Source organism: Bos indicus, chromosome 8, assembly GCF_029378745.1.
Source record: "Bos indicus isolate NIAB-ARS_2022 breed Sahiwal x Tharparkar chromosome 8, NIAB-ARS_B.indTharparkar_mat_pri_1.0, whole genome shotgun sequence".
NCBI lineage: Eukaryota > Metazoa > Chordata > Mammalia > Artiodactyla > Bovidae > Bos > Bos indicus.
In genome coordinates, this window is record NC_091767.1 from 106,857,436 (window position 1) to 106,873,687 (window position 16,252).

A 16,252-nucleotide genomic window follows, 5' to 3' on the forward strand; every position below is an offset into this window, starting at 1 on the left:
TGTTTTTCCCTCTCTTTCTTTTTCTTCTTCTTTTTTTTAACATCGTATTTTTGAAATTCCAAACTCTACTCTAGATTTTTAACTTTTGCTTTTTGGTATTAGTTATCAATTTTGTACCTATATTTTCCTTATAATTTTCATGACCTTGTTTGTTTTTTTTTGATCGTTTTTTCTCTCTTTCTTTTTCTTCTTCTTTTCTTTAACATCATATTTTTGAAATTCCAAACTCTACTCTAGATTTTCAATTTTTGCTTTTATGTATTTGTTACCAGTTTTGTACCTTTAAGAACCCAATCTTCAGTACCCATTTTTCACTAGGGAGTGAGATTACTGGCTTGACTGCTCTCTCTCCCTTTGGACTCTCCTTTTTCTCCACCAGGTCGCCTGTGTCTCCTCCCTAACCCCTCTCTAGTCTACCGAACTCTGTGAATTTCTGTGTGTTCCAGACAGTGGAGAACTCTTAGGGAACTGATTACTGGCTGGATCTGTCTCCCTCCTTTTCATTCCCCCCTTTTATCCTTCTGGCCACCTCTGTCTCCTTCCTCCTTCTTCTCTTCTCTGTATAACTCTGTGAACATCTCTGAGCGGTCCAGTTGTGGAGTGCACATAAGGAAGTGATTACTGGCTAGCCCACTCTCTCCACTACTGATTCCACCTCATCTCATTTGGGTCACCTCTAACTCCCTCCTCCCTCTTCTCTTCTCCATGTAATGCTGTGAACCTCTCTGGTGACCCTCATGGTAGAGAAACTTTTCATCTTTAACGTAGATGTTTTATCAATGGTGCTGTATAGAAAGAGAAGTTTTGGAACTACTGTAAAAGTAAGACCAATAACTGGAAGCAGGAGGCTTAAGTCCAAACCCTGACTCCAGGGAACTCCTGACTCCAAGGAACATTAATTGACAGGAGCTCATCAAACGCCTCCATACCTACATTGAAACCAAGCACCACACAAGGGCCAACAAGTTCCAGGGCAAGACATACCAAGCAAATTCTCCAGCAACAAAGGAACACAGCCCTGAGCTCCAAGATACAGGCTGCCCAAAGTCACCCCAAAACCATAGACATCTCATAACTCATTACTAGACACTTCATTGCACTCCAGAGAGAAGAAATACAGCTCCACCCACCAGAACACTGACACAAGCTTCCCTAACCAGGAAACCCTGACAAGCCACCTGTACAAACCCACACACAGCGAGGAAACGCCACAATAAAGAGAACTCCACAAACCGCCAGAATACAGAAAGGACACCCCCAAATTAGCAATTTAAACAAGATGAAGAGACAGAGGAATACCCAACAGATAAAGGAACAGGATAAATGCCCACCAAACCAAACAAAAGAGGAAGAGATAGGGAATCTACCTGATAAAGAATTCCGAATAATGATAGAGAAATTGATCCAAAATCTTGAAATCAAAATGGAATCACAGATAAATAGCCTGGAGACAAGGATTGAGAAGATGCAAGAAAGGTTTAACAAGGACCTAGAAGCAATAAAAAAGAGTCAATATATAATGAATAATGCAATAAATGAAATTAAAAACACTCTGGAGGCAACAAATAGTAGAATAACAGAGGCAGAAGATAGGATTAGTGAATTAGAAGATAGAATGGTAGAAATAAATGAATCAGGGAGGATAAAAGAAAATGAATTAAAAGAAATGAGGACAATCTCAGAGACCTCCAGGACAATATTAAACGCTACAACATTTGAATCATAGGGGTCCCGAAGAAGAAGACAAAAAGAAAGATCATGAGAAAATACTTGAGGAGATAATAGTTGAAAACTTCCCTAAAATGGGGAAGGAAATAATCACCCAAGTCCAAGAAACCCAGAGAATCCCAAACAGGATAAACCCAAGGCAAAACACCCCAAGACACATATTAACCAAATTAACAAAGATCAAACACAAAGAACAAATATTAAAAGCAGCAAGGGAAAAACAACAAATAACACACAAGGGAATTCCCATAAGGATAACAGCTGATCTTTCAATAGAAACTCTTCAAGCCAGGAGAGAATGGCAAGACATACTTAAAATGATGAAAGAAAATAACCTACAGCCCAGATTATTGTACCCAGCAAGGATCTCATTCAAATATGAAGGAGATATCAAAAGCTTTTCAGACAAGCAAAAGCTGAGAGAATTCTGCACCACCAAACCAGCTCTCCAACAAATACTAAAGGATATTATTCTCTAGACAGGAAACACAAAAACGGTGTATAAATTCGAACCCAAAACAATAAAGTAAATGGCAACGGGATCATACTTATCAGTAATTACCTTAAACGTAAATGGGTTGAATGCCCCAACCAAAAGACAAAGACTGGCTGAATGGATACAAAAACAAGACCCCTACATATGTTGTCTACAAGAGACCCACCTCAAAACAGGGGACACACACAGACTGAAAGTGAAGGGCTGGAAAAAGATTTTCCATGCAAATAGGGACCAAAAGAAAGCAGGAGTAACAATACTCATATCAGATAAAATAGACTTTGAAACAAATGCTGTGAAAAGAGACAAAGATGATCACTACATAATGATCAAAGGATCAATCCAAGAAGAAGATATAACAATTATAAATATATATGCACCCAACACGGGAGCACCACAGTATGTAAGACAAATGCTAACAAGTATGAAAGGAGAAATTAACAATAACACAATAATAGTGGGTGACTTTAATACCCCACTCACACCTATGGATAGATCAACTAAACAGAAAATTAACAAGGAAACACAAACTTTAAATGATACAATAGGCCAGTTAGACCTAATTGATATCTATAGGACATTTCATCCCAAAACAATGAATTTCACCTTTTTCTCAAGCGCACATGGAACGTTCTCCAGGATAGATCACATCCTGGGCCATAAATCTGGCCTTGGTAAATTAAAAAAATAGAAATCATTCCAAGCATCTTTTCTGACCACAATGCAGTAAGATTAGATCTCAATTACAGGAGAAAAACTATAAAAAAATTCCAACATATGGAGGCTGAACAACACGCTGCTGAATAACCAACAAATCACAGAAGAAATCAAAATTTGCATAGAAATGAATGAAAATGAAAACACAACAACCCAAAACCTGTGGGACACTGTAAAAGCAGTCCTAAGGGGAAAGTTCATAGCAATACAGGCATACCTCAAGAAACAAGAAAAAAGTCAAATAAATAACCTAACTCTACACCTAAAGCAACTAGAAAAGGGAGAAATGAAGAACCCCAGAGTTAGTAGAAGGAAAGAAATCTTAAAAATTAGAGCAGAAATAAATGCAAAAGAAACAAAAGAGACCATAGCAAAAATCAAGAAAGCCAAAAGCTGGTTCTTTGAAAGGATAAATAAAATTGACATACCATTAGCCAAACTCATCAAGAAACAAAGGGAGAAAAATCAAATCAATAAAATTAGAAATGAAAATGGAGAGATCACAACAGACAACACAGAAATACAAAGGATCATAAGAGATTACTATCAACAAGTATATGCCAATAAAATGGACAACGTGGAAGAAATGGACAAATTCTTAGAAAAGTACAACTTTCCAAAACTGGACCAGGAAGAAATAGAAAATCTTAACAGACCCATCACAAGCACGGAAATTGAAACTGTAATCAAAAATCTCCCAGCAAACAAAAGCCCAGGTCCAGACGGCTTCACAGCTGAATTCTACCAAACATTTAGAGAAGAGCTAACACCTATCCTGCTCAAACTCTTCCAAAAAATTGCAGAGGAAGGTAAACTTCCAAACTCATTCTATGAGGCCACCATCACCCTAATACCAAAACCTGACAAAGATCCCACAAAAAAAGAAAACTACAGGCCAATATCACTGATGAACACAGATGCAAAAATCCTTAACAAAATTCTAGCAATCAGAATCCAACAACACATTAAAAAGATCATACACCATGACCAGGTGGGTTTTATCCCAGGGACGCAAAGATTCTTCAATATCTGCAAATCAATCAATGTAATACACCACATTAACAAATTGAAAAATAAAAACCATATGATTATCTCAATAGATGCAGAGAAAGCCTTTGACAAAATTCAACATCCATTTATGATAAAAACTCTCCAGAAAGCAGGAATAGAAGGAACATACCTCAACATAATAAAAGCTATATATGACAAACCCACAGCAAACATTATCCTCAATGGTGAAAAATTGAAAGCATTTCCTCTAAAGTCAGGAACAAGACAAGGGTGCCCACTTTCACCATTACTATTCAACATAGTTTTGGAAGTTTTGGCCACAGCAATCAGAGCAGAAAAAGAAATAAAAGGAATCCAAATTGGAAAAGAAGAAGTAAAACTCTCACTATTTGCAGATGAAATGATCCTCTACATAGAAAACCCTAAAGACTCCACCAGAAAATTACTAGAACTAATCAATGATTATAGTAAAGTTGCAGGATATAAAATTAACACACAGAAATCCCTTGCATTCCTATACACTTATAATGAGAAAACAGAAAGAGAAATTAAGGAAACAATTCCATTCACCATTGCAACGGAAAGAATAAAATACTTAGGAATATATCTACCTAAAGAAACTAAAGATCTATATATAGAAAACTATAAAACACTGGTGAAAGAAATCAAAGAGGACACTAATAGATGGAGAAATATACCATGTTCATGGATTGGAAGAATCAATATAGTGAAAATGAGTATACTACCCAAAGCAATTTATAGATTCAATGCAATCCCTATCACGCTACCAACAGTATTCTTCACAGAGCTAGAACAAATAATTTCACAATTTGTATGGAAATACAAAAAACCTCGAATAGCCAAAGCTATCTTGAGAAAGAAGAATGGAACTGGAGGAATCAACCTACCTGACTTCAGGCTCTACTATAAAGCCACAGTTATCAAGACAGTATGGTACTGGCACAAAGACAGAAATATAGATCAATGGAACAAAATAGAAAGCCCAGAGATAAATCCACGCACATATGGACACCTTATCTTTGACAAAGGAGGCAAGAATATACAATGGATTAAAGACAATCTCTTTAACAAGTGGTGCTGGGAAATCTGTTCAACCACTTGTAAAAGAAGGAAACCAGAACACTTTCTAACACCATACACAAAAATAAACTCAAAATGGATTAAAGATCTAAACGTAAGTCCAGAAACTATAAAACTCCTAGAGGAGAACATAGGCAAAACACTCTCTGACATACATCACAGCAGGATCTTCTATGACCCACCTCCCAGAATATTGGAAATAAAAGCAAAAATAAACAAATGGGACCTAATTAAACTTAAAAGCTTCTGCACATCAAAGGAAACTATTAGCAAGGTGAAAAGGCAGCCTTCAGAATGGGAGAAAATAATAGCAAATGAAGCAACTGACAAACAACTAATCTCAAAAATATACAAGCAACTCCTACACCTCAACTCCAGAAAAATAAATGACCCAATCAAAAAATGGGCCATTTCTCCAAAGAAGACATACAGATGGCTAACAAACACATGAAAAGATGCTCAACATCACTCATTATCAGAGAAATGCAAATCAAAACCACTATGAGGTACCATTTCATGCCAGTCAGAATGGCTGTGATCCAAAAGTCCACAAGCAGTAAATGCTGGAGAGGGTGTGGAGAAAAGGGAACCCTTTTACACTGTTGGTGGGAATGCAAACTAGTACAGCCACTATGGAGAACAGTGTGGAGATTCCTTTAAAAACTGGAAATAGAACTGCCTTATGATCCAGCAATCCCACTGATGGGCATACACACTGAGGAAACCAGAAGGGAAAGAGACACGTGTACCCCAATGTTCATCTCAGCACTGTTTATAATAGCCAGGACATGGAAGCAACCTAGATGTCCATCAGCAGATGAATGGATAAGAAAGCAGTGGTACATATACACAATGGAGTATTACTCAGCTGTTAAAAAGAATACATTTGTATCAGTTCTAATGAGGTGGATGAAACTGGAGCCTATTATACAGAGTGAAGTAAGCCAGAAAGAAAAACACCAATACAGTATACTAACGCATATATATGGAATTTAGAAAGATGGTAACAATAACCCTGTGTACGAGACAGCAAAAGAGACACTGATGTATAGAACAGTCTTATGGACTCTGTGGGAGAGGGAGAGGGTGGGAAGATTTGGGAGAATGGCATTGAAACATGTATAATATCATGTATGAAACAAGTTGCCAGTCCAGGTTCAATGCACAATACTGGATGCTTGGGGCTGATGCACTGGGACGACCCAGAGGGATGGTATGGGGAGGGAGGAGGGAGGAGGGTTCAGGATGGGGAACACATGTATACCTGTGGTGGATTCATTTTGATATTTGACAAAAATAATACAATATTGTAAAGTTTAAAAATAAAATTAAATTAAAAAAAATAATAAAATAAACACAAGAAAATCACCAGATCTCACTTCAGGTCTTAAAAGTTAAAATCTTTAAAGTATAGTATTGGACACCAGATACTGAAATAGATGATGTTATAATCAGCCAAGTTTGACATATATTGACTGCTATGTGATCTGAGGAGTGAGTTTAACGTGATGTCTAATATATCACATGAACATAAATGGTGACTTTTTAAACTTTTAGGTGGGGTTGCCTCCATTCTATAGATGAAGATCCAAGGTGCAGTGAGGGAACATGATTTATTTGAGGCCACAGCTGGAAGCAAATGTTTTCTATGTTATCTCACTTTATGCTAATAACCAGTCAAGGGAGTAAATTCCATTATGCTTATCTTACCCAGAAGCAAACTGTAGCTTGAGGAACTTAAGTAAATCGCCCAAGGACATTTAGTCAGAAAATGGTTGAGGCAGAACCAGGTCAGTCTAACTCAGGAATCTCTGATGGATTCTTTTCTCATAGGTCTTGCCATAGGATAGTTATAAAGGGTAGAAGAAGGTAAATCCAGGAGCACAAAAGACAGACTATTATTTTTACATTTCACATGCCTGGTCTTTAACACGTACCCTCTTTTCTACTTCGTATCTTCACGTCTGAGCAATTAGGGTAGGATACATACTCAGTCGAATACAACTGAGCGACTGAACTCAACATACTTCTCTGATTCCATCTTTAAATAGAACATGTCAATGGTGGGGGGAAGGGAGATGATAGCACGCTTGGGTGTTGTGATCTGCGTCTCAGTTCAGGTCAGTCCTTCAGTCGTGTCCAACTCTTTCCGACCCCATGGACTGCAGCACACCAGGCCTCCCTGTCCATCACCAACTCCCGGAGTTTACTCAAACTCATGTCCAATGAGTCAGTGATGCCGATCAACCATCTCATCCTCTGTTGTCCCCTTCTCCTCCTGCCTTCAATCTTTCCTATCATCAGGGGCTTTTCAAATGAGTCAGCTCTTCACATCAGGTGGCCAAAGTATTGGAGTTTCAGCTTCAACATCAGGCCTTCTAATGAATATTCAGGACTGATCTCCTTTAGGATTGACTGATTTGATCTCTTTGCACTCCAAGAGACTCTCATGAGTCTTCTCCAACATTACAATTCAAAAGCATCAATTCTTCAGCTCTCCGCTTTCTTTATGGTCCAACTCTCACATCCATATAAGACTACTGGAAAAACCATATCTTTGACTAGACAGACCTTTGTTGGCAAAGTAATGTCTCTGCTTTTTAATATGCTGTCTAGGTTGGTCATAGGGAGAAGGAAATGGCACCCCACTCCAGTACTGTTGCCCGGAAAATCCTATGGATGGAGGAGCCTGGTGGGCTGCAGTCCATGGGGTTGCTAAGAGTCAGACACGACTGAGTGACTTCACTTTCACTTTCCACTTTCATGCATTGGAGAAGGAAATGGCAACCCACTCCAGTGTTCTTGACTGGAGAACCCTATGGACGGAGAAGCCTGGTAGGCTGCAGTCCATGGGGTCACACAGAGTCGGACTTGACTGAAGCGACTCGGCAGCAGCAGGTTGGTCATAGCTTTTCTTCCAAGGAGTAAGCCTATTTTAATTTCATGGCTGCAATTACCATCTGCAGTGATTTTGGAGCCTAGAAAAATAAAGTCTGTCACTGTTTGTTTCCATTGTTTCCCCATCTATTATATACAAAGTGATGGGACTGGATGCCATGATCTTTGTTTTTTGAATGCTGATGTTCAAGCTGGTTTTAGAAAAGGCAGAGGAACCAGAGATCAAATTGCCAACATCTGCTAGATCATCGAAAAAGCAAGAGAGTTCCAGAAAAACATCTATTTCTGCTTTATTGACTATGCCAAAGCCTTTGATTGTGTGGATCACAATAAACTGTGGAAAATTCTGAAAGAGATGGAAATACCAGACCACCTGACCTGCCTCTTGAGAAACCTATAGAAAAGGAGTATATCAAGGCTATATATTGTCACCCTGCTTATTTAACTTCTATGCAGAGTACATCATGAGAAATGCTAGGCTGGAAGAAGCACAAGCTAGAATCAAGATTTCTGGGAGAAATATCAATAACCTCAGATATGCAGATGACACCGCCCTTATGGCAGAAAGCAAAGAAGAACTAAAAGCCTCTTGATGAAAGTGAAAGAGGAGAGTGAAAAAGTTGGCTTAAAGCTCAACATTCAGAAAACTAAGATATTTCTCCCAGCAAACTTGATTCTGTCTTGTGCTTCATCCAGTCTGCCATTTTGCATGATGTACTCTGGATATAACTTAAATAAGCTGGGTGACAATATACAGCCTTGATGTGCTCCTTTTCCAATTTGGAAACAATCTGTTGTTCCATTTCCAGTTCTAACTGTTGCTTCTTGACCTGTATACAGGTTTCTCAGGAGGCAGGCAAGGTGGTCTGGTATTCCCATCTCTTGAAGAATTTTCCACAGTTTGTTGTGATCCACATAGTCAAAGGCTTTGGCATAGTCAATAAAGCAGAAGTAGATGTCTTTCTGGAACTCTCTTGCTTTTTTGATGATCCAACAGATGTTGGCAATTTGATCTCTGGTGCCTCTGCCTTTTCTAAATCCAGCTTGAATATCTGGAAGTTCATGGCTGTGTCTAGGATAGTTGTAATGTGCCATCTACTCACACAGATAGCATATTTTATTTGGGTTACCATCATTACCGATTGGTGAATCAAAGAGACAGCCCTACCAGAAACAGAACTTTCTCTTGTCCTTATTTTCTGTGTCTGAGTACTATCTCTGAGAGCCAAGGTGGTGACTAGAATCTGTTTTGTGATGTCAGATGTCATGAGCAATGATTCATTGTTATTGTCAAGGAGGGAGAATGCTCCTGTCTCAGGTGTCAACTGAAAAACAATGCACAACCTGAGATCTGTGTGTGAAGTTTTATTTGGGGCAAAATGAAAACTGCAGCCTGGGAGGCAGTGCCTCAAGATAACTCTGAGAGGCTGCTCCAAAGAGGCAGTGGGAGGAAGGTCAATATATAAGGTTTTGGTGAAGGTGGCATTCAATACCATTAATCACTCACTTTACAAAAGGTTTTCTGCTGGTCACCATGATGGGATTTACTGCTTTTCTAGATATGAGGAGATTGAGGTCATAAAATATGTTCCTAAAAACATCCAACTATCTAAAGACCTGGCTCAGACAGTGAAAGCGTCTGCCTACAATGTGGGAGACCTGGGTTCGATCCCTGGGTTGGGAAGATATGCCTGGAGAAGGAAATGGCAACCCACTCCAGTACTCTTGCCTGGAAAATCCCATGGATGGATGGAGGAGCCTGGTAGGCTACAGTCCATGGGGTCACAAAGAGTTGGACAGGACTGAGACTTTATTTTTTTGGGCTCCAAAATCACTGCAGATGGTGACTTCAGCCACAAAATTAAAAGACGCTTACTCCTTGGAAGGAAAGTTATGACTAACCTAGATAGCATATTCAAAAGCAGAGACATTACTTTGCCAACAAAGGTTCGTCTAGTCAAGGCTATGGTTTTTCCTGTGGTCATGTATGGATGTGAGAGTTGGACTGTGAAGAAGGCTGAGCACCAAAGAATTGATGCTTTTGAACTGTGGTGTTGGAGAAGACTCTTGAGAGTCCCTTGGACTGCAAGGAGATCCAACCAGTCCATTCTGAAGGAGATCAGCCCTGGGATTTCTTTGTAAGGAATGATGCTAAAGCTGAAACTCCAGTACTTTGGCCACCTCATGCGAAGAGTTGACTCATTGGAAAAGACTGATGCTGGGAGGGATTGGGGGCAGGAGGAGAAGGGGACAACAGACGATGAGATGGCTGGATGGCATCACTGACTCGATGGACGTGAGTCTGAGTGAACTCCGGGAGTTGGTGATGGACAGGAAGGCCTGGCGTGCTGCGATTCATGGGGTGGCAAAGAGTTGGACATGACTGAGCCACTGAACTGAACTGAACTGAACTGAGCAACTTCACTATCAAAAGACCTGTCCCACCAGATTCCCTGGAGCACAGAGTGCCTCACTCCACCATGAACTCTCTCAGGGGTTGCTGAAGGTCAACAAGCATAGTAGCACAGGGTTCAATTTCCACAGAGGCAGATGTCAAATGCCCTTGATGTTCGGTCATTGGCAATGCTCTCAGCAAGTGCCAATTTGTACTTGACACAGGTTGAGTGAAGAGGCTGATTTCTGACCACTTTTGCTTATAGAGCAGAATAATCTTCCATCTCACTGCCTACCACTTTTACTAGTTCACCATCATTTGTTAAAATTTAGGGCCACATTTTATTAGTGGACAGGATCTCCGTATCTTAATGAAAAGAAACAGACCCTGACCTATTTTTTTTCACTTCCTGTACTTATGTGTCATTCATTTCCACTAAGCAGTTCTCATCAGGTAGAAAGATGGAAGACTTTTTCCTTGAGTAGGAGGTGAGGCATCTCTACTCTGTTCTCTGGACATTGCTTTGGAGCTCTGGGTATAGGCTGTACAGTTTATGCTACCTTAACACTAGATACAGTGGGAAAACATATTCTCTTTTTTCCTGCCTCACTCCTTTTTTTAATCCTGTGACACTGATGGATGTCATGTTGATTTCATTTTCATGGCATTGCAAGGGCAGTATCCTTACCTTAAATAAAGCTTCAATGGGAAGGGTTGAAACAGCTCTGAAGGCTCTAGTCCAGCTTTTGTTAAGAAAGTCATAATTGGCTTTTGGCTTGCCTACTGCTCATGTGCATGTAAATCCCTTAGCCTGAGGTCCCTCTGCTATATGCTCCTATCCCGCCATCACTGTAGTCAGTTCATGTTTATCAGGGTCATCATAATGATCTTTATTCTCAACATTAGAAAGCTTTGACTTCTACTGACTAAAAGCCTTGGCCACCACTGACTGATACCCCATCATGGAGGCAGCACCATGCTTGGTATATTAAGTAGCAGCCAGAGGCACAGAACTCTCCATCATCCAGACATGACTGACATGGTCTAGGCTCCGCCCCCTCTTCCTTACAAGGGCCCATTCACAATGCAGATTGATCATGTTTATTTACAGTTCGGAAGGAGACACAAGGATGACAAAGAACTCTCAGTGCTTACACAATCCCACCTATTTTGGGAGAGTCCCAGACACAGAGAAATGCAGAGATTTCAGCTGTGATAAATGGAAAACCAACCAGACCTGAGATGGAAAAACCAACTGCAGCCATTTTTCTAACATTTTGGCTTTGATCACATATCCCAGTTTTGCTTCCGGCAATTTTGCATCTAATCATTTAACTCCCATGTGGTGGTGAAAGGTACATTAATCGATCATGGTTTAGATTCATTGACATTCAGCCCAAACATTCTGGCCTTGTAAGAATAGTCCAATTTCCCAGTGCCTGCAGGCAGTTGCTAAGCTGTTGCCCTGTGTTTCAGAGAGGTGGGAAAATATTCCTTTGTGCAAGAGACAGAAATTCCTAAATCTAGAGGATGAAGAGGAAGAGAATAAAGAAGAAGAGGAGGAGCGGGGGAGGGAAGAAGAGGAGAAGGGGAGTGCCGAAGTCCCGTTTGTGACCTTGCTTAGCTTTTTCAATCCAAAATGGCGGTTGGGTGTGAGAGGAGTCATCTGGCTGAGGGGTAAGGGGATGAATAGAACCAGAGCAAACTTCTAATGAAGAGACAGGCTGACACAAAGGGCAGAACATTGGCTTTGGAAACAGACTGAGATTTGAGATTTGGCTATACACTAACTAATCTGTTGCTACTTTGGACAATTTTCCTCACTTCTCAGCTTCTCAGTTTTCCCAGCCATAAAACTGAGATAAAAATCTTGATTTTTCAAAGGCTGCTCTATGGATCATAGGTACTGTACCTCATACAGGTGGTAGCATATTGCTTGGCTTTCAATAAAAGATATGTACTATCCTTCTTTAATTCTACATATTGAATAGATAAAAGGATATAGGACAGACATTTGTTTCTCTAGGTGCCCACTCCATAGTAAATTAAATGTAATGTTTCCTGGCTACCATAATAAAGCTGGACTATACATCCATGTTTGACTACAACATCACAATTATTCCCGTCATCCAAGTAGACGGCTTGAGGTTATCTTGACTCTTCTCCGTCCCTTTAGGCTCACATCTGATTACTCTCTGAGTCCTAGCACTTCACTGCTAAAGTATTTCTGAAATCCAAGCCTCTCAGTGCTTCCCAGGTGATACTAATGTTAAGAACCTTCCTGACAACGCAGGAGACATAAGAGATATGGTTTCAATCTCCGGTAAGATTCCTGGAGGAGGAAATGGCACCCACTCCAGTATTCTTGCCTGGAGAATTCCATGGAGAGAGAAGCCTGGTGGGCTACAGTCCATAGTGTTGCAAAGAGTTGGGCATGACTGAAGTGACTTATGATGCAGCACCCAAGCCTCTTATTTCCTTTTGCCTTTCCTGCTGATATCACCTTATCTTTATTTGCTAAACAGGCGCTGACATTTTCCTCTTTCTCTTTTATTTATTTATATTTTTAAGTTTTTTAAATTTTATATTGGAGTGTAGCTGATTATAAAAAAAAAAAAAAAGCTGTGAGAGTTTGAGGTGCATGACAAAGCAACTCAGCCAGAAATATACATGCGTCCATTCTCCCCCAGACTCCCCTCCCATCCAGGGGGCATATAACACTGAGCAGAGTTCCATGTGCTATACAGTAGGTCCTTGTTGGTTATCCATTTTAAATGCAGCAGAGTGTACATGTCCACCCCAAACTCCCTAACTGTTTCTTCCTCTAATGCTTTTCCTGGGTAACCATTAGTTTGTTCTCCAAGTTTGCGACTCTGCTTCTGTTCTGTAAATAAGTTCATTTGTATCATTTCTTTTTAGATTCTGCATATAAAGGATATCATACAGTATTTCTCTTTCTGTGTCTGACTTCACTCAGTATGACATTCTCTAGGTCCTTTCATGTTGCTGCAAATGGCATTATTACAGTCTTTTTGATAAAGCCTCTTATTTCTGTATCTGTTCTTGCTACTCTTGCCATAGTTCTGGACCTCATCTTCTCTGTTGCATGTTGTTGCAACTCTTCTTAACCATAAAAGCTTTCTGTACATTAACTTATTTTCTAAGCAAATCATCTTTTTGAAATGGCTCAAATTCTAAGCAATGTTTGATTGTCCTATATTGTCTACTGAATGGGGTTTTATCGTTTGTCTTGGTAGTCTGGATGTCAATATTTTGGTTCTAACCTCCCTTCCTATGGTGGATCTCAGGGTGACTGCACCCTCCCAGGGTCATGTTTGGTTGTCAACACCAGGAATGGGGGTTGCTGTAGCATTTAGTGGATAGAAGCTGAGGATACTGCTTGACATCCTACAATGCACAGGATAACATAAAATCATTTGGCCCCAAGTGTCCATATGCCAAGACTGAGAAAACCTGCTTTATAGCTGAGGTAATCAGAGCAAGGCTGGAAATAGAAACAGTAGGCACGATTGCTAGTTAATCAATGGGAAGTTGAAAGAAAGCAGGACGGAGTGTGAGAATGAAGAGGAGAAGATCAAGAACGGTGTGCCCTTCTAATACACGCTTTGCTCCACAGCAGGAAATGAGCATGAGTGATGGCTGGGCATAGGATAACCTTCAGGAGAGTGCTGGGCGATGCACATACGAGATAGTAGGTTTGCGAAAGGAGAGGGATGTTGCGTTTTCTCTAGGGCACTTCGTAGAGGAAGTACATGGGATAAATAGGCTATTCTCTCTCTCAGAGAGAGGAACAGAGGTTTTCCATCTGTAAATGTAAAACTGCATAAAAATCATTTCTGGAACTGTGCATTTATATCATTGAAATGTAAGATCAAATTAATCCTGATAACAGAAATTTAAAAAGAACAATTATGATAATGCTAACAATCATGACAGTGGTTTAGATTCATATGTCACCTTTCACCTGAAGAGTTTGATGAAATAAAAAAATCTGAATTAAATTTCTATAGTGATACAAGAAATTGTGTGATAAAACCTTTAGTGATGTTATGTTCAGATAAAATATAAATGTCTGAAGTTCCAGCTGCAAGGCAGTGAAAAGTGTTTTTGTGGTTGTTTTATGTTGTTGTTTTTGCAATAAACCAGTGAGTGAGTGAGTGTGAGATAATTTCAAAGGAGCATTTATGATAAGATTCATGTAATGAAGATATGGAGAGGGCTGCAGACACACACCTTCACTTTCTTAGGTTGCTGTGTCTGATTTGCACTTGTATTAGAATCTCTGTGAGGTGACATGCATAATTAATCACTAATATTATTATTAATATCTCTTAATATAGAAGATGGATCATGGTATATCTAAATTGCACCCTGCCTCAGCTGTTACTTAATTAAAAAACTGAGACCAACAGTCAGAGAGAACTATTAATGGCATGCAATTTAGTTTAAATCTTAGTTCACAAAGAGATCTCAAAAATAATTGTATGTTTTGCCAGGAGGAATACCTGTTATGCAGAAACCATTTTGGACCAATTCCCTTGCTTCTCAGATCAAATGAATGTCTGTTCCATATTAACATGTTTATTTGATCTCAGGTTGTCAATAAGACCATTAAAGAACATTCAGCTTCAAATACCGAGAAGGAACAGTAAAGACACAAGTGTAAATTACAGGGTGAAGCAAGGAATTTATTTTTAACCTCATGAAGGATTGGACTTTAATGAGACACTACTTTAGGTCTGAAATGGAAGGTTTGCAGCAAGAAAAAAAAAAAAACCTCAAGTGTGATTATTAACTCAATCTTGTTTTTACAAGATGCTTTCTAAATGACTATAGCTCACATTTGGGTAATACTGAGCGTGGGATTCCAAAGAGTCAGATACTACTGAGTGACTGAGCATGCATGAGCAGTTTATATGTGGAGCACCTATATATGGGCTATTTCATTTAATGTTCATTGTAACCTAGTGATCAGGCAGGGCAGAAGTTACCACCTTCATTTTACAGATTACAAAACTAATCATTCAGAAAAGACAAGATTGTTTAAAGTCACAAGGTAAAATATTCTCTGTTTAAGCAGACTTCCCTGGTGGGTCAGACAGTACAGAATCTGCCTGCAATGCAGGAGACTGGGGTTCGACCCCTGGTTTGGGAAGATGCTCTGGAGAAGGGAATGGCAACCCAACCCAGTATTTTGCCTGGAGAAGTCCATGGACAGAAGAGCCTGGCAGGCTACAGTCCATGGGGTTGCAAAGAGCCAGACACAACTGAGAGACTAACAGTTTAAACAGCCTAATCTAAAGTGGGATTTTGTTTTTTTAAGCTAGATGACTATTATAGTCACTTCTAAACTTATTATTCTAAAATAATATGTTTTAAAAGTATTTTACATTAAGAAAGTATTACATGGTTTATATATTATTTCCAAATATATTATCTTATTTGATCCTCACAATAATCCTCCAAGCTAAATATTATTATCTTCAATTTAGAGGTGCAGGCATAGATGTCCAACAAGTTTAAGGGATTTGCCTCAGGTCACCTTTTCGAGGACGGCTGGAACCCAAGCAATGTGTTCTGAGTCCAAATTCAATGTGAGTTTCTATTATTTTTATTCTGAAATACAGCTTAAAAGTCAATGAATGTCAGATTTTTCTGCGATCATTTGACTTTCAGTAAGGTACTTGGACTTCCCTGGTAGCTCAGACGGTAAAGCATCTGTCTACAATGAGGGAGACCTGGGTTCGATCCCTGGGTGGGGAAGATCTCCTGGAAAAGGAAATGGCAACCTACTACAGTACTGAGCGACTTTACTTTCACTTTTAAGATCCTTGGAGGGGCTTGACTCCCATGGCTCAGCAGTTAAGAATCTGCCTGCCCTGTGG